This window comes from Agelaius phoeniceus, chromosome 6 (assembly GCF_051311805.1).
Source record: "Agelaius phoeniceus isolate bAgePho1 chromosome 6, bAgePho1.hap1, whole genome shotgun sequence".
Lineage (NCBI taxonomy): Eukaryota > Metazoa > Chordata > Aves > Passeriformes > Icteridae > Agelaius > Agelaius phoeniceus.
This window is the reverse complement of record NC_135270.1, coordinates 53,449,288-53,473,861: the sequence shown is the minus strand read 5'-3', so window position 1 is coordinate 53,473,861 and position 24,574 is coordinate 53,449,288. Positions and strand designations below refer to the sequence as shown.

General features: G+C 48.4%; 1 long non-coding RNA gene across 1 annotated transcript in view; it reads right to left on the bottom strand.

The window, feature by feature from the left end:
- The window catches only part of LOC143694420 (uncharacterized), a 45,953-nt gene extending 25,017 nt beyond the window's left edge, over positions 1–20,936 (bottom strand). The window contains exons 1-2 of the long non-coding RNA XR_013182899.1: positions 20,741–20,936; positions 20,140–20,196 (exon numbers count right to left, since the gene is read on the bottom strand). This is a non-coding gene — a long non-coding RNA (uncharacterized LOC143694420). The remainder of the gene's footprint in view (positions 1–20,139; positions 20,197–20,740) is intronic.
- Positions 20,937–24,574: the final 3,638 nt, after the last annotated feature.

Below are 24,574 nucleotides of genomic sequence, written 5' to 3'. Positions count from 1 at the left end.
AGCACTGACCAGTCATTGTGAGAGACCTCTGGGACATGTCCCCCAAGGGCATCTGTCTGCAAAAGTGCCTTCCTCACACTGCCAGCTGCCCACCCTTGGCTCTCCTGCTCCTTAAACCCCAGCTCTGAGTAACTTGGACAGGTCTGTTCTCCCATACCAGAGAGCATCCCACACTGAACTTGCTAGCATCAGGTTCTCAGGGCTTTCCAACCCCTATGCATTGCACAGGCTCTGCAATTCTCCATCCTCCAAAACACACACAAGCCTCATTGGCCTCCAGCCCAGCTCTTACATCCTCCAGGGAAGCCAGAGCCCACCTTCATCTTCCAGGGAAGAGAAAGGTTCCTGCAGGCACCACTCAGACCCCAGCAGAAAGCTTAACAAAACAAGCTTCCCTCCAGCCCAAATCCCAGGACTGCTGCTGAGCATACCAGCAAAGACTGATACCCAAAACCAGCATCTCCCCTTTGGGGCTGCCAGTCCAAACGTTCCAGCTTCTAAGTGCCCTGTACATCCAGCATGAGTAGCTAACAGCAACCACCTGAAGGCCAATCCTTAGGAGCTGTAGGTTGTTGAGGCTTTTTGATGTCTAAATGAAAGCATTAACCACCCACCTGGTGAGGAGTTCATCAGCCAAGGGGGTTTTTGTGGGTATTTGGGCAGCCGTGGTGAACCAAGGGGTTGGGGTAAGTGAGCTGCTCTGGGCCTGAGTTTCTCCACCCATCATCAGGTGGAATCAGGCAGAAACCATGCTGGGTTGCATTCACACCATCTACTTTTCTTTGTGTCATGGGGTTTTTTTCAAGAGGTTTTAATATTGGTCAGCTCTTTACATACTATTTGTTTAAAAGGGACCTTACCTTGAATAACTTTTTTTGACATTATCAACTGTGATTTCACAAATTATAGAGGCTCAAATTATCGAATGTAAAAATCACCAATTATCTCAAAAACTATGTATTTGAGAATGTCTTCCAATTTCTTCATTTTCCTCAGCCTTTCTAGGGCAAAACTATAACCTTGAAGTGGAGGGATGGAATAGAATTTAAGAAAAAAAGAATCAAACATTAGCTTTCAAATACCAGGAATGAGGACCCAGGGCTCTAAAAGGATCCTTGAATATTTGGAACCAGAACAGTATTACAAGAGCCATCTGTGCTAAAATTATTCATCTCATTGTTTTTATACATGAGGTGGAAATCTATATTTGCAAAGTATTGCATGGGATTTAAGCACCCAAGAGAAACTGAAAGAGAAAAATTCAGCCCTGAAGATTTGGTCTATCAAAAGTAAATAACTGCAAACTGGGTGTTTGCTGATTCATTCAGTTTGTGACCAACTCTCTCATTATCACTTACTTGATTTCCCTCTCTGTCACACCTCTCTGTTTCACAATGGACAGAGAAGACTGCATGGAAGAGTCCTTGGAAGCTGTAATCAGTTATCAGCACACTCAGATCTGTGACTGAAGGTTGAGGAAAATTCAAAGACTTCAAGCAAGAGTTCAGTGTAAGACACAGCTGGCTTGAGCTGCTGGTAGGCAGGAAAAAAAGCAGGTAAATCAAGATCTGTGTCACAGGGAAAAAAAAACCAGACTGGATTTCACAACACTGCCCACAGGATGCCTCTGTCAGAGGAACACACTGGGAAGTCCTCGTTGCTACCACCTATCCCAAACCCTTCTGGTGGAAACCAGGGGCAAGGAATGGCAAACCCCATAGCAAATGATTCCCAAAAAAGTCCTCCCAATCCTCCCATGCCTTTCTCCCACCACGAGAAGAAGGTGCTCCTGGACTGAGGCAGGCAAGGGAGGTTGTGGCCCCCGAGCCTGCTGTACTCCCCCAGGAGCTCCCTCCAGCCCCACTGAGGAGGAGGCTGTGCATTGACTGCCCCCCACGGGAGCTCCCCTGCTCAGCCCTTCCCAGGCCATCTGGGCCAGCAACATCAACAAAAGCAGTTTAAGGCCATGGAGTATGAGTCATGCATCCTGTGACAGCCTTTGCACACAGGGACTAAACACTAGGGTACACCATCTCCCGGTGTTTCTGTGTACCAGTAGCCTCCAAACCAGTGCCTCTCAGTTCAGCACAGTGCACACTGTGCCCTGCAGCTTGCACTGCCTCTTTAATGGAGGTTCCTGTCCCTTGAAGCAGAGCCCAGCCATGCAGTAATCTCACTGCTGGCTTGTTTCCTACAGCCTCGGTCATGCTGGGGAAAACCAGTGCTGGAATGGGAAGCCTGATGTTGGATAGCCCAGGGGCTTTGCAGCCTGGGTTTGAGGCACAGCCTCTGCTTTCTGGGATGCTCTCTGAAACATTATCCACAGCTTGTTAATATGACCTGCTCTGAGCAGCCTGCAGAGCACAAAGATATTCTATTGGAAAGTCCTTGGCTACTCAAAACAAACAAGGAAATAAAATGGGATTAAATATAACAGCTCCAATAAAGACAGCATTCTACTCCATTATCCCATTGGGAAAGGCTAAACTAAATCCAGTAGTGAGAAAAATCTTGATTTCACTCCTGATTTAGCATTTTCAAGGCTAACATGGGATTACACTACACAAACAGGCTGCTACCAAATTAGTTGACTTCAGGTCTTCCCCAGCTCGATAAGCAGTTGGATCACTATGGCCACATTTTGCTCTGCACTTTTTGCTCTGCACTGCAGTAGGTTTTTGAGTGACTCCCTGTGAGCAGCAAGAAAGCAAAATATCACCCTCCTATTTCTGCATTTTTAGGGCCCAAACTGCTGTTCTTTCCCCTTCTGTGCCCAGGCATGGAGATCTAGACAAGGACAGTTCACCACCATTGGTAAAGACCATCTCCAGACAGGGAAGACATGACCTTCACTTTCCAGTTTCCTTCTCTGCTTTCCTTTTTTCTTTTTTTTTCTCCTCATCATTTCTTTCTCCAGAAAGTCCCCCCAGCAACAAGACCAAATTAATACTTGTGAGGAGTGTCTCACCAGACTGCAAATGCCTCTGCTCTTTATCCTAAAATAATTCTCATGTGAGTGACTAGAATTGCAAATTGTTTTACCTTAGCCAAATGTGGGACTTTAAATTATTAGGACTTTTAAAAGAGGCCAGAGGGTGCCCATTTCCACCTGGAGTGAAGCATGACCTCTGTAGGGCATATCTGTGTCCTCTGTCACTCCTGAGGGTGGCTGTCCTGCCTGGAGCAGGGGGCACAGAGTCAAAGCTCTGGATGAGTCCTTTTCAATGCAGGTGGCTTTCTTTGATCCCAGGAAGAGCTGCATTTGTATCAGATAATGGCTCAGGGTGATACCTGAAGCTGGCAGGTCCATGAGGCAGCAGCTCACCCTGGGTGACTTTCATGTTGCCAGAGGATGGAGAGGCAGTGCTAGGCACAGGGACATCGTCCCACCAGCTGTGGATGGTTCAGGGTGGCTCTTGTCTAGCAGAATGAATTTGTCATCACCTGGAAATATCTTCTTTATAGACATTTCACTGTATTTGGTCTTAAACACACCTGTGCACTTGTGTTCCCATCAGTGGGGTCACTGATGTCCCTCCTGTGCTGCCACTAGGTTGAACACTTTAATTTAGTCACTCAACAGTGAAAAAAGATGCTACAAAGTGACCTTTTGGGAAGGTGGAAATGCTGATCTCTGATCTGGGGGAGCCCTGCCAACATACCCATGTATCACAAAACCAGCAGCTCAGCTAGTCCAGAGCCCAGAGAGACTTTTGGGTTCAGAGAGGGGACCATGTGACAAAGCCCAGAACACAAATCACCCAAGAAACTGTCAGCAGCCAGATCAAACCCAACATTTGCATTGAGCATCTCAGCAGTACAGAGTGACAAAATCTCCACTCCAAAATTACTGAATCTGGAGGAAGTTTAAATTCAGAAATAAAACACTTATGCTTGAATCAGCCAGTATTTAGAGTGTGTGTTCATGGGTGGGAGTTTATGTGTTTGCATCCCATGCACACACATTTGTATGCACTCATTAACTACTGCATTTTCTAAAAAAAGTTAAAATCTAAGATCACAAGAAGTAAGGATAGCTTGTATTAGTTACATTTTTCATAGGCAAAGTCTCAGCTGAGGCTGGCACCACGATTTCCTTTTGCTCAGCTCTTTTCCCACGGACAGCATTTTGGGTCAAAAACAACTGGTTTAGTGAAACTGCAGAGAGCCAGCCCATGCCAGGGGCAAATTCCAGGCCTGGCCTAAAAGAGTGTAATTCACATTCAAATCAGCTGAAGTTATGCTAGCCTGCTGCAGGACTGACCCAGCTCCTGCAGCTCTCCTGCTCAGATTGTTCCCAGCCTGTCACTGTGATGAGCACAGGCTCCCAGGATTTTGGCACAGGAGTGAGGCGAGGACGGCTCAGGACATGCTGATCAATCACAGAGCCTTACATTGGACAGATCTGAAATCAGTCACCAATTTACCAACTTCCAGGCATGTGACAATCAGGAGCATTTGGGGATACATATTTATGTTTCCAGAAGTGAAAACACAGGGAGCTATTAATAGATGAATCTAAAAGCATCCCTGGGACCGTGTGAGGTGTCATCATCTGGCAGCACTTCACTGTACCCACTGCTGGGAATGTAATCATGTGGGTTGTCATCTGCACCCACCCGGAGCAGCAGCACAGGCTCAACCACTCTGGGGCCAGCTCAGTCTCCACCAAAGCAGCAGCAGCAATGTTTTAACTCCCCTCCAAAGCACTTAGAGAGGGAGTCACTGCTGGAGCCCAGGCACAGCTAGGACAGGGATATATTTTCTTACTAACTCAGCTGTTTCCACCTTCCCTTAGGAGACAGGATCCCATTTCCTCTCTTCCCAGGCAGAGTGAGGAAAGCCTGGAGTGATCCCCTGGTTTCATGACAAAGGTACACTTGGGAGCAGGAGGGCACCTGTGAGGGATGCTCCTCAGCTGGGGACAATGCTGAAGGAGGATGCAGAACTTAACCTTGCTCTTATTTTCTTGGAATAGGACCTGGCTAGGGTCGGGAAATGGCTGGACAATGGCCTCAACTTGAAGCCCAGACCTTGTCAGCATGTGACCCCGCAGACTGGGAAGCGCTTCCATCCCCTGCATCCAGGTCCAGGGGATCAGGTGGGATTTGGCTGCACAGGCCAGGTGTTCAGTGCACTGTGCGTCAATATCCAGCACGAGGAACAGAAACACAATGTGTGTGTCCATTTGTTTTCATGTCTACTCCTCTGTTTCTCCTGCCATGTGTTTCCCCTTGGAACTGCAGGCACATTAGACTGTTTTCCAGCTCTGAGATAGCTCTTATACAAATAGGCAAGGCAGTACAAGGAGATACTGTCCTTTCCCAATAACCTCTCTCATGTCTGTGCTGTTGCCCTGTAGAGGTGGAGGTGATGGCAGAAAGCAGGCTGAGTACTCAATGCTAAAAAGTGACAGGAGGAGAGGAGGAATCAGCCTGACCAGCTGATTCCTGGTTAAGTCCTCAGTTCTTGGGTATGGCAGGGTGCTGACCTCCTAGGGGAAAAATATTCTTATTACTTAAAGCCAAAACCATGAAATAAATGAGCAATTTTACCTCTTTTTTAACCTGCATTTTTCCGGGAAATTTTTTCAAATACATTAAAACAGAGGTATTTCACATCTAATCTGTTCTTGTCCTTTAGTGCAGTCATCTGGCACCCCCTTCAATTTCTAGAAGGTCATTCTACTATAAGGCTGTTTCAAATAGCTTAAAATTAGTTACAGATTTATAAACAATTACATATTTATGTAAGATGAGGGATTTTCCTTAATATGCATTTAATTATACACTCAGAATATGAACTGACTATGGTTTGGGATTTTGTTCGTTTTTATGGTGTTTCTACCCGTTTATTTTATGGGCTCTGGGGAGTGGAGGCTAAAATTGAGAACTTGTAAGAGGTTATAAAAGAAAAGAATGGACATATTTTTCATAGCAGTTTAAATAGCCAGGTTGAAGAAAAGAAAAGAAAAGAAAAGAAAAGAAAAGAAAAGAAAAGAAAAGAAAAGAAAAGAAAAGAAAAGAAAAAAACAGCAATGCCTTTTATTCACATCTTAGGCAATTGCTTTTTCCCAGTGCAGGACTCAGACATGGGGATCTGTATTTTTTCTCATGGGCTTTTTTCCACCACACCTCACCAATGCAGGCCAGTGCTCACCAAGGTGAGAGCATCTCCTCTATCTGCAGCCCAAGGAGGGAGGAGCTCTCATTGTCCCCTCCTTAGGGACTGGGCCAGGCAAAGGGGAGGCTGCAAACAGCCAGGGCCCCAAGCAGAAAGCCCCAAGAGCCCAGTCATGGGGGTGCATGGCACTGTGCCTCTCTCTCTGTGTTTAAAGCATCACTCCTACCAACATCTGTCAAAGCTGCAGGCACCTGGCACTTCTGTAAATCAGATTTTCAGGTCTTCAGCAGGCATTCAGAGAAAAAGAAAACACATTTATGGGCCACCTGCAGTCAAACATCATGGAGGTCCAGACACAGATTTGCACAAACCAGTTCCTTGTGACCGATGGTCTGAGTACCCAGCAAGCCAAAAGCTCAAACTCCTTCTGTGTTGTTGATTGCATATCTCACATGCACCACTTCCAGCCCCTGTTTTTACAGAAAATTTCTTGAAAAGAGAGGAAACAGCCGGTGAATAATTCATTGTGTACCCTCCCAGTTGTACTGCAGCCTCTCCTCAACAGGCAGGGTTATCTGTACCACCATGAGCCATTCCCCCAAGGCTTCGCTTCTGGAAACAAAGGCTCCCTTTCTGCAGCTGTTTATCCAAAGGACATGCAGAGAACTGCAGGAGGAGTTGGGGAAACAGCAGGAGTGTGAAATTCCACCCAGTGTAATCCCTTCTCAGGGAGCAGAGGTGGACAAGGAGGGCTTGGGACTCACAGTCACATTCCAGGCTTATCTGCCAGCTCTGGTCCCCTCACCACTAAGTCTTTTCCCAACTTATAATTCCCCATCCTCCCATATCAGAGACTGCTTCTGGACTTGGTAACAAACCAGAAGTTGTGAAGATCGAAGAATTATGAAAATTAAAGAAACAACCAATAGGACAAGAGAAAACAGCTTCAGGTTGTGCCAGGAGGTGTAGATTGCATATAAGGAAAAATTTCTTCACTGAAATGGTGATCAAGCTGCCCAGGGAAGGTGCTGCACAGAACAGGCTGCCCAGGGAAGTGGTGGAGTCACTGTCCCTGCAGGTATTTAAAAGATGTGCAGAAGTGGCACTTGGGATGTGGTTTAGTGCTGGGTTAACAGACTCTGGAACTGGGTGGCACAGAGCAGCCCTGGGGAATGAGACAAAAAGTGCACTGGCTCCAGGGAATGCTTTTTGGGCAAAGTGGCCATTCCCTGGGACAGGGCTGCCAACCAGGATAACCACACTGCTCATCTTGTGCTGAGGATCCCAGTCATCATCTCACTTCCAGCACATCCTGAACTGGTGGAAAGTTGCTATTTCACCTCCCAGCCTATAACTCACACATCTATTAGTCACTCACAACCGATTATATTTTTTGCCATCACATGCAGTGCTGTAGATGTTGCCAGAGTCCAGCTTGGGTAATATTTCTCCAATATATCTTTAGATGTAATTTTTAAAAAAGACTCAAATCAGCTAGCTGCCCCAATTGGCCTGCAGCATGGAGGGAGTCTGGGGAGAGGTTTGCAAGTCATTTTTTCAGAGTTGCAGTAAACCCATCTCCAGGCCCCCGCCACCGGCCAACACTGCCCTTTGTGAGCTGCACAGATGCAGTGGGAGGGAGAATGTTGGTTGAAATCCTGACAGACTTTATGCTAATTCACCAAAGAGCATTTTAGACCATACATGGACACTTAATCGAGTGGGAAAGACAGCAGCGAACACGACATTTAATTATGGGAAAGAAAAACGAAGTCTTTTACCCTGCATTTGGCCTTCTCCCAACACACAGAGTTAATTGTTAGGAGGGTATATTAGAAGGCAATGAAGGAGAAGATTGAAAACCCTGATTATACTAAGGTCCTGAAAATGCTGAATTTATTGAATTTCACATGAGAAAACACAGTCTGTGCTACACTGAGGGCTGTGCCAGCAGCCAGCTAAGAGCTCAGGGGGTCTGTGTGTGCATGTAGGAGGGGAACAAAGCACCCCAACTGCTTTATGAGCCTCTGCCAACTGCTGGCCAAGCCCCACTGCATCCCTAAAATGGGGCAGGTCAATATATACTCATGTGGATGCTCCTGGTGTAGGTGATGCACAAGGCCAGCACGTTTTTCAGGAGCTCAGTTTTCCTTTAGAAAAGGATCTAACCAGCTAAAGTTGGAAAGTGCATTTCATCCGTGACCTCTGTGTAGTACATTTAGTTGCATTTGCCTAAATTTGGCTAGAGCCTGAAGCAATGGCAAGCCCAAATGCTTTGACAAGCACTGGCACAGGATGCCCATGAGATAACAAGTGGTGGGGCTGTATCATGGGAAGGTCCATCAGTTCCTGGTGCACCCAGAAGAGGGGGTGTTACCAGAGAATCAACCAAAATTCTCCCCCCAAAAACCCCACTGCCTCCAACAGTTTAATTCTTAGCCCTGTCCTTGGGCTGTGGTTGCCTCAGTGTCCCTCAGCACATTTCACTATGAATTTTTTCAGTTGTCCCTTGAACCACATAAAGTTTTAGCCCATTTTTTTTCTTCACGCCTCATCATGGGTGAGGAGCAAAATTATGACCCGTGGATGTAGTCATTATATCATGACCTGTGGCTCAACATATCTCCCTGGGAAACTCCCCAGATTGAGTCCCACAAAGGAAAAGTAGTGCCAATAATTGCCAATTCCGTCATGGCATTAACAATCCCATCTGCTTTTGCTGAAGTCAGTAGAATTTTCTCTGGATTTTAGCAGTGCAAGATGTTGGGGTTTTTTTTCCCTTCAATTTTTTTTTTTTTTTAAATAGGAAAAGTCCTCGTGGATAAATGAGCTCCAGCTGATGGGGCACCTGCAGTAGCTGTCACTGTGCTGCAGGGGGGAACCTTTGGCTGCTGATGCACTCGCGGCTGCCGCAAGTTGGAACAGGCACCGCGAGTCAGCTTTGGCCGAAATGCCCGTGGGAAGAGCCCTGGTGATTTGTATCGTGGTCCTGGTTTTATTACAGCTTCTGGGGTTTTTTTCCCTAGCTTTAAACAGTTTAGGAAAAAGAGTCCTAAAAATTAAAATAATTTGTAAAAAGACAGAAAGAATCTGACATCTGGGGTAAGATAGCCAAAATTATTCCTTCAGATCAAATGATTTTTGTGCCTGACCAATGTTACTGGAAATACCCAAAGGGAAAACTTGAATCCCCTCACAGACACAGAGTCAGGCTGTCACTGCAGAGGGGGAAGTCCAGCAGAAAATATAAAATTCTGGCTCTTAATGAAGTGCAGCAAACCAGAGGAAAGCCCAAAGGCTTATGTAACGGGGACACACCCCTCACGGCAGCCAGGAGGGCCAGCCTGGGGACACGCACAGCTCCGGCATGAGGAGCTGAGGCAGGACAGGGCGACACCCAGCATCGATTTGTTGATGGAGATCTCAGGGGAAACTGCTGAGCCGAGAGAAACAAATTGACAGCAGCTCCATCCTCAGCAGCCAAAGGCACTTGGGTTTGGTTTAGATTTATCAGGTGCCTTACCGAGCTTGTGCTAAGCTTGAGCACAAGGCAGGCGTGTTTAGCAGGCTGGTGGCAGGCAGGAGGGAGCACGGTGCCTGTGCCAGCCCAAAGCCTGTGGACAGAGCAGGAACAGGGGGATCTGGAGCTCTGGCTCAGCCCTGCAGGCTGGCAGCATCCACCCCTCGTGATACAGCTTTTAGGTAAATAATTACGTTTGGATTTTTTGTTTGTTTGTTTGTTTTAATGAGACAAGAATAAGTCTCTCAACTAAAATGCCCACTATACTGTTTAAAAATTTATTTAAACACTTCCCACTGTTTTTTTGCTTATTTATCCCTGTCTCTGAGATTTTTTTGAAAAACAGTTTTTCACTTTAGACAAACACTCTCCTATAAGGACCTCTGTGAGGAAGGGGCTGGCTGATCATTTGCAAGAGTGTTGATCCCTAGGGCCGTTTCCAGCACTGCTGGGTTATGCTCCAGGAGACTTGGCAATAATTCACCTCCAAACTGTGCATGCCCTCAGTCACATTGGATTTTCAGGAACCACGTTAGTGTGGAACTGCACGGCAGGCACACAATGCCCTGCCTGGGTTGGTGGGAGGGAAGTGTGAGCACACACCTATGGGCAGGTCACAAGTGGAAATGAAGGTTAGAAAAGTGCAGAAGCCAGGCAGCAGTTAAACATGGGTGAGCAGATCTCTCTTTTTTTCAAGGATTGAGGGGAATTGTTTGACTTTAGTTTGCAGCAACGACCACGCCTCAGATCTCCATTGCACTGCCAATGCAAGCATCCTCAGAGGAACCCAGGAAGATCTCTGCATATAAGGAAAAAGGAGAAGTCTCAAGACAGATTAAAACAAATCTCAGAACAAAGCCACCTCAACTACATCACTTTAAATGGAAGTCAGCTTGATGATTGAAAGTCTGGCCTGCTCCACAAGCACATTTTCCTATTCCCTGTATGTTTCAGTTCAGCGGTGGCTGAGCTGCTGGGCAGTAAAACTCACTGGTGAATGAGCTACTTTAAAAGCAACAGAACTTTGTCCTCTTGGTGGCTCAGTTTCTCTGGTGTCTCCAAAATGTTTGTTTATAAGTGGGAAATGACTAACTGGCCTGTGCAGAAACGAAGGCAGTTGAGGTTCCAGCTTTGGGAAGCTGCCCATGGTGTCAGGCAGATGGAGCTGGGGAATGAGAGCAGGAGGCTGAAGGCAGCAGAGGGAATGCAGCTCCACCCTCATCACTGCAGGTGACTCAAGGAGTTCAGCTTCTGACATCTGCTTCAGCTCCCTGGAGCCCTGAGAGAAAACCTGAATGTCATATCCTACTGCTCTGACCTTGCCTCACCTCTCCACCCACCACCATCCTCACACTTCTGCTAAAAAAACCTGCCCTCAAACACATTTAGGTCTCTTAGAGCACAAACCAAGCATCAGAGAACCAGTCCCTTCTTCCCCAGACAGCAAAACACTGGGAGTGGCAGTGCCAAGGAGGCTCCTCTTGCCTTTACATCCCCATGTGCTGTCAACTCTGAAACCTAAGGATTGTGCTAACACAGCAGCTACCTTTGCCTTGCTTCCAGGGACATTGCAGCAGGCTGCCAACTGCAGTGGGCTTGTGCCACCATCCCATACTCCTTCCACAAAGCCCCAACCCCTCAGCTCACTGCAAATGTTTACCATGACACAGCCACTGCTGCATGCCACAGACTGAAAGGTCACCTCTGACACAAGACAAACTACAACCCACAGGACATAACATTGTCTCACTCACCAAGAACAGCCCAGACACTGGGAACAACAGATCAGCACCCTCTGGAAGACCATGGATACCAGCAGTAACTTAAGCAAAGCTGCTTTTATTCTATACAAGCAAGCAAAGACCTTAAACTTTTATCAGGCACTTATCACCAAGACAACCAAGAAAGGTGCTTGAACCCTGGCCAATATGTTTTCCTTTCTGCTTCACAGAATACATAAATTGCAAGAGCAGGCTGTCTCCAGGAGCATTTGTGCCTCAGAGACAGCAGCCAGGTTTCCAGGGTAAACTCAAATGAACTCTTATTTTCTTGTGGGCTTCACCAAAACACAAGTCTAAGGGATCTCAAATGCTGACATCATTTAAAAAACCCAATCCCACAGCATTACCTCTCCCAAGCACAGACCTTACTTGTGGGATCTCAGCACATCGTTCCCGATGTCCAGAGATGCCAGGAGAACCCTTGGGGGTCTCGAAAACCCTGGAATGTTGCCAAGAGTGCTTGGTGGCTTGATTTTGATCCATCCACAGAAGTAACAAGAGTCTGAGGACAAGAGAATCACTTTAGAGTAAAAGGTGTAAAAGAGACACATTTAGAGGGTGAGATATAGACTTTAAGGTTTTTGGTACAGGGGGGTTATGGAGACAAGATGGAGAGATCGGGGCGTGTCTTGTCCTTCTTCTTTCTTCTTCTTGTCCTCCATCTCCTGTGATGATGTTGGCACTTAGAGATTGGTTTCTAGTGAAGGTGCACTTGCCAACATGGGCGAAAAGCATTGGGAAATAAAGGTAAATATTGTATACGTAGGTTTTAGTATAAAAAGACATGACCGCCCCGTGGGTGGTCAGAGAGTGCCTGTGACTGCCTGCAGATCAGACCTCTGTTGGGCAGACAGAAAAATTTTGTAGATAAGAAACAATAAACAACCTGAAGACCGAAAGCTGAAGAGTCCAGACTCGTCCTTTGCATCGCGCCCACCAAAGAACCACTCTACCCGTGTCGGGGCAGAGACAGACAGCCGGACCCGACATTTGGCGTCCCTGGGTGGGCACCCCGTGGGCACCGGCACCGGTGGGCACCCGGCGGCGACCCGGGGAGCAGCTCAGCAGCAACCGGCGATCCAGCAGCATCCAGCAGCCTTCGCTGAGCCACGGTGAGCTCTGCTGTGCACCTCTTGCACAGGGGCAGCCTTGAAGCACCGAGTGGGCAGCTCCCGAGTTGGACTCATTCCCAGGAGAGCCTGATAACTCCTTGGGAAAACAGCCAGAAAGCAGCCAGGAGACTCTGAAGACGCAGCAGCCGCAGAAAACATCGCACTCCACCTCAGCCGAAGAAAGTTCGTAGCAGGACAGCCCGGATCGGAATCGGAAAGGCGCCTCCGGATCCATCTCCTGTGACCTGCAGGCCAGAGACCAGGAGCCTCCGGACTGCTCTGACGACAGGAATTCGGTGAGAAGGTCAAGAATTAAGAACATGGGGGGTACACTTTCCCAGGAACAAATAGAAATTCTGTCCGACCTACAAGGCGTGGCAGACACACACACTAAGGGGATCCCAAAGAAAAAGCTTAGAGAATTATTGCTATGGGTGCGGTGTAATTACCCGTACTCCGAAACAAGGCTGTTATTTGAAGTAGGCTTTTGGCAAGAAGTTAACAGACACCTATATTTTCTAGCCATCAATGAGGATAAAACAGCCTTAAAATTGCTGTCCTCAGCAAGAATTATGTTAGAGGCGACCTCGACTCAATTTAGGGGGTCAGCCAGGCAACAAGTTGTTGCAGGTCCCAGAGGGGCGGAGGGAGCAGAGCAAGGTTCCAAGCAGAAATTGGCTCTGATCTCAATTAGCCCGGGGGAAAAGGTGCCCGAGAAAAGGGTACAAGGGAAAATGTCATTGCCCTCAGTCCCACCATCCCGAAAACCCAAGGGAACCCTAAAGTACCCTGAAACTACAGAGAATACAGGGATTTCAGACTCCGACTCAGACACTGATGATACCATTCCTCTTCCTGATGAAATAAAGTTTTCTCCCAGCGACATCGAGGAGACAGGCCACCCTTCCGGAGTGTACTGTCCCGATTCGCAGGAATCAGGGGGGGAGGAGGTGGAAAACGTGGCGGAGTCGGGGAGGGGGGTTCAAAGGGAACAAGCGGGGAGGGGGGATGCGCTCTCTCGCGGCAGGCGCGGCGGCGCAGAAGCGGCGGCAGCCGGCGGGGGGGGCGGGGAGGCAATGGGAGACACGGGTTTCCATGCGACTCTTGCGAGCGCAACGCCGAAAGCGACAGTCGCCTTTGGAGCGGTGCCAAAGACGCGCGGGTCGAGCAAGGCTCAGGAGACAGCCGGGGAGAGCTCTCAAACCGGCGCGGGAGCGTCAGACACGGGCAGCAAGGGCGGAGCAGCTGCAGAGCTCCGGAGAGCTGCTGTGGAGGGACGCAGGAGACGCGCGGTGGTGACGTCAGACCCGGAAGTCTGGACCCGGAGATCGGCTCGAATCGCTGCGAGAAAGGGGGCACCCGCGGGGAGGGGGCTGCGTGCTTCGGCGGGGGGTGTGGGTACAGCATCAGAGGAGGAGGAGAGAGGGGCAGGAACAGACAATAAGGAGGAGACTTCGGAGGTGGAGCGGGACGGAGACAGTGACGTCAGTACAGGGGAGGCAGGGGGCGTCCCCGAAGGCACGCATGCGCGGGAAGTGCCGGCGGAGCAAGGTCGGGGGTGGGTCCGATCCTCTGTGACGTCTGGGGCAAAAAGAAGGGGCCACACTCGGGGTTCAGCATCCCGGGGCTCCATCCCCTCTCCGAGACCGATGCCTTTAGCCTCAATCCCTATGGTTCAAACCCTTTCCACTCAAAAGAAACGCTCAAGTACTCAACCCTCAATGCCAGCTCAGTCAGTCAGCCGAAACAAAATGTTTGGGAAACGTTAGCCCAGGCAGCAAATTTAGAAAGTATCTGCCTGACACATTCGAAACCAGGGAAACCATTCACGGCATGCATGGTTGGGTTGCCAGTGGGCGAATGGCCAATTCCAGGGCATCCTCCAATGGAGATTTCACAGGTCATCAAAGATCCTGTGAATGAATGGTGTGCGTGGACACATCTTTTACCTGTGGCCTCTACTGAACCGCAGGAATTGGAAATTTTTGGGTCCACAACAATGGAGCTATGCATGAAATTTGAAAATTCGAATGTGTCAAGGACAAACAATAGCATTGATGTCACACCAAATCATGAATATTATAGAAACGCATCAGCTTGGTGCAATCACACTGTGACGACAGCCAAAGGATCAATCCAGGTCCCAGTGCAATTGCCACATGGGTTGTTGGTTGAGCAAGCATGCTCAATCAGTTTCTCTTGCTTTGAGTGACATGTTAAAAGATGTAAGCAGTGTGAGAGAGGCAACTCTTCAAAATAGAGCAGCAATCGATTATCTATTGCTCGCTCATGGACATGGATGTGAAGAGTTTGAGGGGATGTGCTGCATGAATCTCTCAGACCATTCGAGATCAATTCATGAAAGCATTCAAAATATAAAAGACAGTATAAAGAAATTGGGCGAAATCACTGGGTCATGGATTGATGATGTGGCGGGATTTTTTGATCTTTCTCCCTTATGGAGAGGGTTTTTAAAAATGGGATTTTATATTTTAATGATACTCTTAGTCCTCATGCTCATTGTCCCATGCATCTTTATGTGTGTGAGACGTGTCATGAGTCAAGTTGCCAAAGAAGTCTTCTTGGTGCAAACAGAAGGGGGAGATGTGGGATCTCAGCACATCGTTCCCGATGTCCAGAGATGCCAGGAGAACCCTTGGGGGTCTCGAAAACCCTGGAATGTTGCCAAGAGTGCTTGGTGGCTTGATTTTGATCCATCCACAGAAGTAACAAGAGTCTGAGGACAAGAGAATCACTTTAGAGTAAAAGGTGTAAAAGAGACACATTTAGAGGGTGAGATATAGACTTTAAGGTTTTTGGTACAGGGGGGTTATGGAGACAAGATGGAGAGATCGGGGCGTGTCTTGTCCTTCTTCTTTCTTCTTCTTGTCCTCCATCTCCTGTGATGATGTTGGCACTTAGAGATTGGTTTCTAGTGAAGGTGCACTTGCCAACATGGGCGAAAAGCATTGGGAAATAAAGGTAAATATTGTATACGTAGGTTTTAGTATAAAAAGACATGACCGCCCCGTGGGTGGTCAGAGAGTGCCTGTGACTGCCTGCAGATCAGACCTCTGTTGGGCAGACAGAAAAATTTTGTAGATAAGAAACAATAAACAACCTGAAGACCGAAAGCTGAAGAGTCCAGACTCGTCCTTTGCATCGCGCCCACCAAAGAACCACTCTACCCGTGTCGGGGCAGAGACAGACAGCCGGACCCGACACTTACTCCAAGGCTTACCTCCCTTTATCACACTGCTGTATTATCCCAGACCCACTTTCTTCAGTGGTTTAAGCTGAAACACCTGGCTGTAAACCAGGACACAGGCACTTCTTATTGTGCCATCTCCAGTTTGGGGGCAGGAGAGCGGGGCTAGAGGCTGACAGCAACAGAGCAGAGATGTGAAGAGGTGAACCTGAGTAATTTTGTCTGTCTCCTACAAAGCTTCTCAGCGTGACTGAAAATCCCACTGGCACTGTTGGGTGCTTCAGCAGGTGATGCTGTGCCCAGCTCTGAGTGAGCTGCTGAACAGCAGCACTCCCAGAGCCACAGAACAGCCCCCATTGGTGACAGACCACATAGATGGGATGGGTGGCCAGGATGGGCTCTGTCCACAGCACTGTAAAAAAGTCTGAGGGAGCCCAAGACCTTTGTCCAAGTGTGCTTCACACCTTTCTGCAGTAAAAAACCCTGCATGTGCTCCAGACACTCTGTTCACCTCAATAGTGGCTGCTCCACTGTGGGCAGCCCTGCAATGGTGAGCCCAGTCAGCCTGTCCTGGTCCCACTATCCAAGCAAGGCTATAGGAGAGGTCCAGGGAGCAGAGCCAAAGGGGAGGAGACCACTGGGGCCCCTGCAGGTGGTGGCAGGGAGCAAGCTGACCTTTGTGTAGTGCTTAGCAGCTGAGTTCAGTGGTTTCTCAGCTTCCCTATTTACATGTTTTTGTCATGTATCTCATCTCCCAATTACTTTACATCAACTTTTTTCACCTTTTTTTTCTGTTTTCTGCAGTGGAGGCATCATGAAACTCTTGCAACACTTTGGAAACATCAGCCCTCCCATTTCCCTAAACTGCATGTGGAGGAGTAGAGGAAAATCCTGGCAAAGGAAGCTCGGACCCTAATGCCCCAGCCACTTAATAAGCCATGAGTAGACATACTAAGGAACAAATCTGATCAGGCAGGTACAACAATTTCTATGCAAAAGCAGTGCTTCCAAATGGAGAGTGCATGAAATTATGCTAGTGCTGAATCCATCAGGTAAAAGGCATTGCTACCCTGATTTTAAGCAACTTTATATTCACAAAATTATCTATCACCTCTGCATAGGGGATAGCTACTGACTTAGAAAAAGCAAATGGAAAGACCCTACTATGAACTCACTATGGTTTAACCTCCTGATTGTACTTGGATTTGAAAATTTAATTAGAAAGTAATTACAGAGAAACTGGAAATATTGCAGAGGCCTCATCCAGGCCCAGGAGGTTTTCTTGGCAGCAGAGCAGCTGCATGCAGCACTAGAAGATTTCTGACCACTTTTTTACAAAGCAAAAGACAGACTCTTTCTAAACACCACTCTGCAGCAGAAAGGCTTTTGACTGATAATCCAATCTTTTCTCAGAAAAGCAGGACAGGTTTCCCGTTGGGTTGCTGGCAGAGCTGCGGGGGCTGCAGTCACTGTTGGAGTTAACTGCTGCACCACAGCTCCCCACTGGAGGAAGCTTACCACAGAGCTGCCCTCTTTCTTCATCCCTGTTTGTTATTTCAACAGACCCAGCAGCAGCCAAGAGCAGACAGAATGAACAAATGGGAATAAAAATAAGTCCTCTAAGACACGCAAAGCATTAGCCAGTTCTTTTTTTAATCTTTCTGCTTGGCCATATATCTATTGTGTTTTAGAGCTGAAATAGCAGAGGGGTTTCTTACAGCAAAGCCAGATCAAATACAACTCTTGGGTGAGCATTATACTGTATGTACCAGCCTCTAAACAGAAGTGAGGGGGCTGCTTTGCTTTATCTTAGACAGGAGTTTGTCCTGCAATGAGCTACAAGGTCAGAAGAGGTCCATGCTGAACAGCAGGGTCTGAACAGCCACACATGCCACCAAAATTAAATATACACTAATCACAGGTGAACTCAAACCATTTAGGCCCAATGGTTGGATAGGTAATTTCTGAGTCACAGAGCCCGACTCACATGGCAGCTACAAATGCCTTGGGGGAAAAAAAAGGATGGTTAGGGTAATGCTCCCCATGGCAACCCAAGCATCTACACTGTGAAGCTGCTGCAAAAAGAGGATATCTCTGCTTTGCTCCAAGGAGGTTCCATCCCCCCAAACTTCATCTAGAGAAGGGGATCTACACAGCCCTGACAAGTACAGCCTGCTCCAGAAACAGGAGCTTGTGAACATACCGCTAACACTATGTACCTACACATCCCTCAGCTTTATGCAAAGCCATTTTGGCATTCCCAGCAGCATTGCTTGGAATGAGGGTGCTGCTGCATCAGCAGTCCTGGGCCCTACAGCCTGAACCACAGGTTTCATTCAGGCCAATTATAGCACATTATAAACAGAGGATCCTGCTTGTTTTGGAAGCGGCACACAGCGAGCGAGAGGTTCTGCTGCCACAAATAGCCCAGGAGCTGGTGAGGACAGGCTGACATCCACCAGCCTGAGAAGTGCTGGGGTTAAAATGACACCAACAGGGAACAAGGAGGTGTCCCCAGCCTGGCCAGAAACTGGAGTGAATAAGTCTGGGTACCGATCCCTTATGGGGCCAGGTTCTGCTTTAGCAAAACCCTTATCCTCCTTATCTACAGAAAAACTGAGCTTTCATCCTGAACCGTCCTTGAACGTTTTAAGTAGCAAAATTTAATAATCACAGGTATACTTTTACAGACAAACAGATGATTTTTTAAGGGTTTTCAGGCATCTTCATGATATATAATGCAAAAGGCAGGCAATTCATTGGTTCTTAGGAAACCAGGGCAACAAATTCACATTGAATTCAATCAGGCGTCTGCTCAGAGCAATTCCCACTGGGGAAGCCATCCTAGTCTCTAATTATAAAACACTGCATAATTTTTCGAACTTTTGAATATTATTGATTTTTTTTTTTAGGTGGGGAGAGAAATGCCAAGTGTGATGTCAGCAGGCAGCAGTACCTGGCACAATTGCTCTTTCCCAGAGCAGAGCACTGAATGCCAACTGAAGCATGGCTGGATATTGCACAATAAGAGACAAGCTATGCTGTGCATATTTGGGGCAATGGACACAAGGGTATGACCCCCTGTGCCCTTGGGGGTTGCTCTGCCAAGGCCAGGTTGCTATATCATAATGATAAGGGTAATCCTGTTAGGCAAACACATCAAAGAAATAGTCACTCCTGATAGCAGACCTTGTCTAGGCAGATCTAAGCCTGGGTTAAAAATGTGCTGAATGTGCAATCCTCTGGCACAGCACACCAGGGGCAGAAAGAGGAATATGTGGGGGCTTCTGTGCCTCAGGACCCCATGCAGGCACTCTCTGAAGCTCAGGCTAATTCCTGGAAGTATCTAAAAATTGCAACAGAATAAGTTCCCTCTCTTTCCCCTTCACTTCTTGTGTAGAAGAGGACAGATGACTCTTATGTCAGCCTGTTTTGCTTCTATATTTATGTCCTGCCTCAGGCTCACAATGTTCAGCTCAGATGCAATCCAGTCTGGTCATATTAATACATCTGGGAAAATATTTTTAACAACCAACATCAAGCTGAAGGCCAAGATCGTCCACAAGCACCAGGAGTTCTCTGACCCCTCTTGACCGCTTGCTTACAAAACAGAAAGGCTCCCCAAAAGGTGCTCTGTAGACTTTTAAGGGCCAAGCACACTTTTCAGCTTCCCTCTGTAATATGCTGGATGAAATTTAATCTCTGCTGTAACTCTGGGAATTTCCCTAAATTTCCAAAAGGCTGAATGTGGCTCTTTTATTACAGGTGCCAAAATCAAGGGTTAATGAGACGTGGGCTGTGAACCCAGCCAAGGTGAAGAAGACACTGATGACAGCCTGTGAGCATCCCTGAGGGTCTGCAAAACACCTGCAGCAGAAGGAGCTCATCACCTTGCTACCCACCTCACTCTGCCAGACCACCTTATCAAGGAACCAGAATAAAAAAAAAGTTTCAAAGCCTTAAAAATTGGGTAATCCCACTGGTGGGCAACATCAACAAATCCCTGACACCAGCTGAGACATTTATTCAGCCTCTCATCAGCTGGGACTGATGTCTGACAGCAGTCACCCTTAAATGCTTCCTACAGAGCCACTGGAGAGATTTCCTTTCCAAAACAAAAGGTATTAGAGCTTCACTTGGGCTCTTAAGAATCAAAAATGGGTAAGGTTGGAAGGGGCCACTGGAGGTCATCTAGTCCAATCCCCTGCTCAAGCAGAGTCCCTGGGAGCACATTAATCTGGATTGTGTCCAGGCAGCTTTTTAATATCTTCAGGGAAGGAGACTCCTCAAGGTCTCTGGGCAACCTACTCCACCAAGAACCATTTCAGATGCAGATTTTTGGGATTTGCTCAGCAACAGCCAGGAAACAAGAATAACAAGAGAAGATTCACTCACTTTGTTGTTTCCAAAGCAGATTTTTCTTTCATGCCACAGATCAGGATGGAGCTGACCCTATAACACAGCAGAGAAAGCAGAGCAGCCAAGGTTATGGGTAGCTTTGGCTCAGTGTGAAATGGTGATTCACACAAACTCAAGCAAGCAGAGAATGACCGTAATACAAAAGAAGACTGAGGAGGAAGAAGATGTGGATGCAAGACAGTGCAATGGTGAGTCATGAGAACACGGCATGGTTCAAGACCATGACTCCCTCCCTGGACAGGGCAATGTTGTCTATGATTCCAGAAAGGGAGTCAGGAGCATTGCCCCAACCCAGATCACTGCTGACTCTCTAATCAGCTGTTTTGTTTACCAAATGAAAATATCTTTTCACTTTCCAGGAAAACTTCTGTATCTTTTCCAAACTGATTTGATATTCTGAAATGAAAGGACAGCACTTGTGAAAATGCTCCCCTAAAAATTGGAGATGGGCAAAGAGACACACAAAAGGCATGTACATGACCCAGGTGTTACAGACCCAGATGGATAGAGGAGGGAGATGCTCTCATCTCTGCACCTGATGTGCAACAGGCATCCGTGGTGAACAGCCCTCACTCACCACCATGCAGGAAGATGTGCACTCCTCCTTATCACACAGCTCCAGGCAGCTTTCCTTGCTGCCTTCCCATCCCTGGTGCTGCAGGCAGCCAAGGGCCCTGAGATCACAGAAACAAAGGACAAGCTCATTGGAGAACCAGCAGCAGCAGAAGAAATGAAACCGAAAGGTTTCTGAGAAAATGTTTGTGTGAGGCTTCCACGAGGTGTCAGCAACAGCTATTATTCATCAGAGCTGAACAGAGTGCCTGGGGCTGCCATCCACCTCCTCTCATGGCATGTCCTCACCAAAGGAGAACAAATCCTGTCTAGTGACTGCCAGCAGCTCTGCCCCTGTATCTCTGCACAGCATGACCAGTCTCTGTCCCCTGTCTAACACAGCAGAGCAGAGGGTTCCCCACACCAAGCCCAGACCCCAAGGACCAGAACAATGTACTTGCATATTATACCTGACCTAAAGAATTCACCAGCTGAAACTGGATGGTCAAAGCAGCGTTACTGCACCCCTTGTGCAGGTGGGATGCTGGTGGCAGAGATTAAACTGAAGATCAGTGATGTACCTGTGGTGAGAGGGGGACATACAGTGTGTCTATTCCAGCCCAGTGCCCCTACCACAAATCCCCTGACTCTCCTCATTCCTTACTTCACTCTGAAGATGTGCAGTTTTAGATAAACAGGACATAAGGCATTTCTCTCTGACTTGTTGATGAAGATCCCAGAGGCTAAAAGTGAAGTGGCAGCTGTGCTGCTCCAGCCCACCAGGGATCTGGAGCTGTTGTCCAAACTCTGCTGACCTTTGGTCCTGAGCCTGCCTTTTTCCAGAGGAGACTGGTAAGTGTTCAGAGTTAAACCTGTGCCTGAATTCTTTGCAAGGACTGGAGTAAACCCTGTATCCCTCAGCTCTATTCAAGAATGAGGGATGTACTCTTTGCCCATCTTCAATCTCACGTTCAAACCCAGCACTAGACTTTGTTCAGTGTACTCCCTGATAGTGCCTATTTTTATTTTGCTTTTAATTACACAGACAGTCAGGTCCATTATGTCAAAATTATCCTGCCCTCAATTTGATGAAAGCTTTAGGGAGCAAATGACGTCTGCCACAAGAAATGGCAGAGCTTTTCCCTTCGTCCGATTACGTAGTTGGGGTTTCCGTAGTATTAAGAGGGTTTTAGTTGGTCACTGGCTGGAGAAACCAAAGGATCAAGGTCCCAGAGTAGGGTGAAGATGAAAATAGCTCTGAGAGAATACGTCACGTTCCTTGGATGTGGCTGCACAGATAGAGTAATCTCTGTCATGTGCCAAGGAACCTGTGATAAGCCCTCTCATAGTCAGATTGGTAATAAGATCAGCTGCTTAATTCAAAGTGATTAAAACCAGGCTGGACTGCAAACAAACACATCATGTTCATGGGTCTGTGCAAAAAAATATACACATCAGAAAAGTAACATTTTTCTGGGCTGTCCTGTTACATCACTAGTGATAAGCACTGCACCCTGTAAATAATTTTGGGGCCAAATGTAATCCAGTGCAGCCCACAGGCAGGCTCCCACTTCAAATGTATGTGACAAATACAATTTGCAAAGGGTTACTCACCAGCTGTGAGGCTGAAAGGACTTGGCACACTCTGGCCTATTTTTAAGCCAGTGCTGGGGCCCAAAGAACATTATGGTTGTAACCATTCCCACCACCTCCATAGGAGACCTTGGCCTGTGAAAAATGGTACCACTCCTACACCAAAGACATTAATTTCCTAGGAAAAAGACAGTTTGGCTTTGCAACTGTGCTAATGCCTTGCCTTTTGGGCTCTGACTTGCCCAGGTATATGTGCAGGATGAGTAGAAAGGGCTGGGCAACCTGACATCACCACACTGGACATCCAAAACAAAGGCAATGTCCTAGCAACAGCTAGAGAAGGATCTGGGATTCTCATCAGGGCATCCCCCAGAGCAGGAGGCACACAGAGATGTGGTGGGTACCACTGCCATCAGCAATGGGCAGCAAGGCACGGGCAGACAGAAAGGAAGGGCTGTAGAAGTAGCTATTTTTAAACCATTTCTTTTGGTGCTGCACTTTGGGTACAAATTATCAATCCATGGCTGCAGTGACAGGATGTGACTGACAGGTCAGTGCCCTGGTGGCAGCAGGGAGTGCTGGAGTGGCTGCCTTTAATGGGTTTTCACCTGGAATCGGAAACAAGCAGTGAAAGAGGATTTTCTGTGCCGTGGCTGACATCCAGGACGCCAGGAGCCGCGGTGGATCCGCAGGGATCCTCGGATGACGAATTGTGCTGACAAATGCTGGACGTAATTCTCCCCGGCAAAGCAGATCAGTGGATGTTATCCTTCTTCTATTCTCTTCCCTCAGATGTGGTCAGCAAGAGTTTTTAAGTGTGACAGTGTCCTGCCCAGCTCCCTCACCTGCCTGCACCCCCTCACAGATCCCCAGGGTTTGCTGAGAGCATTGCTTGGCAGGGAAGAAGTTACAAAGCAAAGCAAGCACAGTTTAGGCATTGTTTCCCTGGCTGAATGGGGGTTCAGAAGAGGCACAACAAAGGGGATGGCTGTTCCTCGCCAGCTTCTTACTCATCGTGGTCATCAGGACAGTTGGTAGCACGATGTGGTCTCCCTTCCTGCCTCCCTGAGCAGCTTCACAGAGAGGGCTGCAGGGAAGCAGAGCATTTCAGCCCCTGTCTGGTGATCCCTTCAGTGTGCATAAGTGTCTCCACTCCAGCAGCAAACAGCAGCAGCGGGACAACTCCAAGGATAGAGAAATCAGAGCTGTGGCCTGTTTGTGGCACAAATGGCATTGCCCACATGCAGATCTGATCTTCCTGATTGAGAGGACAATGACTGCAAGAGGAGGAGACCCTGGGGCCAAACAGAGAGGAAGAGGGAAATAGTCTCAGGGAGTCAAGGATGGAGCAGATCCCAGTATTTGCTATCAGTAAGGAGGCCTTATGAGAGAGCAGATCCCAGTAACGCAGCACTTGTTTCCCTGTGTGTGACTGTACACGTGCATTTTAGGGCCAAGGGACTGCAAGTGCCCAAGGGGAGCCCCTGGTGCAGGGCTGTGGGCAGTGCTGGGCTCACCCCACACCACGACCCTGCTCTTCTGTAGCCTAAAGCTGACAGGTGCCTGTCAGAGGGAATGGCTGCAGACAAATGTCACTCTCTGGAGACATCCAAGAGACACAAGTTTAGCAACAAGCACGTGTGCAAACATGTGTGCTGGCCGAAGGGCAGTGCCAGGCCCCAGCCCGAGCCACCCACAGGGGCCAAGAACTGGCACAGGCCAGGCTGGGCCCTGCCAGGGCGGGCACGGGGGTGTGACACCGCCTGCCCCGGCACATGTGTACCCGGGCACTGCCGGTCTGCAGAGGCCGGGTGTCCCACAGCCGCCGGGAACAGGCCCGCTGTGGCCCAGACACCGTGTGCCCTTGACCCATGTGTCCAGGCTCAGGCGTGCCCCGGATCCCGCAGATCAGGATCCCATGGCCCCGGCATTCTGCGCCCTCTGCATCCCTTAGCCCCAGGGCCCCACACCCCAGGACACCATGTACCTGTACTCCACACTTTTGGGACCCCAGAGCCCCGCACTGCTAGGATCTCATACCCCCCGGACCCCACACCCCCATACTTCAGGAACCCATATCCCTGTGCCCTCCTGCTCCTGGAAGCCCCCGTTCCTACCTCCGGGACCCCGCGGCCCCCGCCCCGCGGCATTCCCGCCCCGCCCCCGCGGGACTCCGAGCCCTCAGCCAAGTTTCTTGGAACTTTGCCTCCCGTGACGCACGCGCCGGCGCCGGGCCCCGTCCTCCCGGCGCAGCCAATGGGCGGCG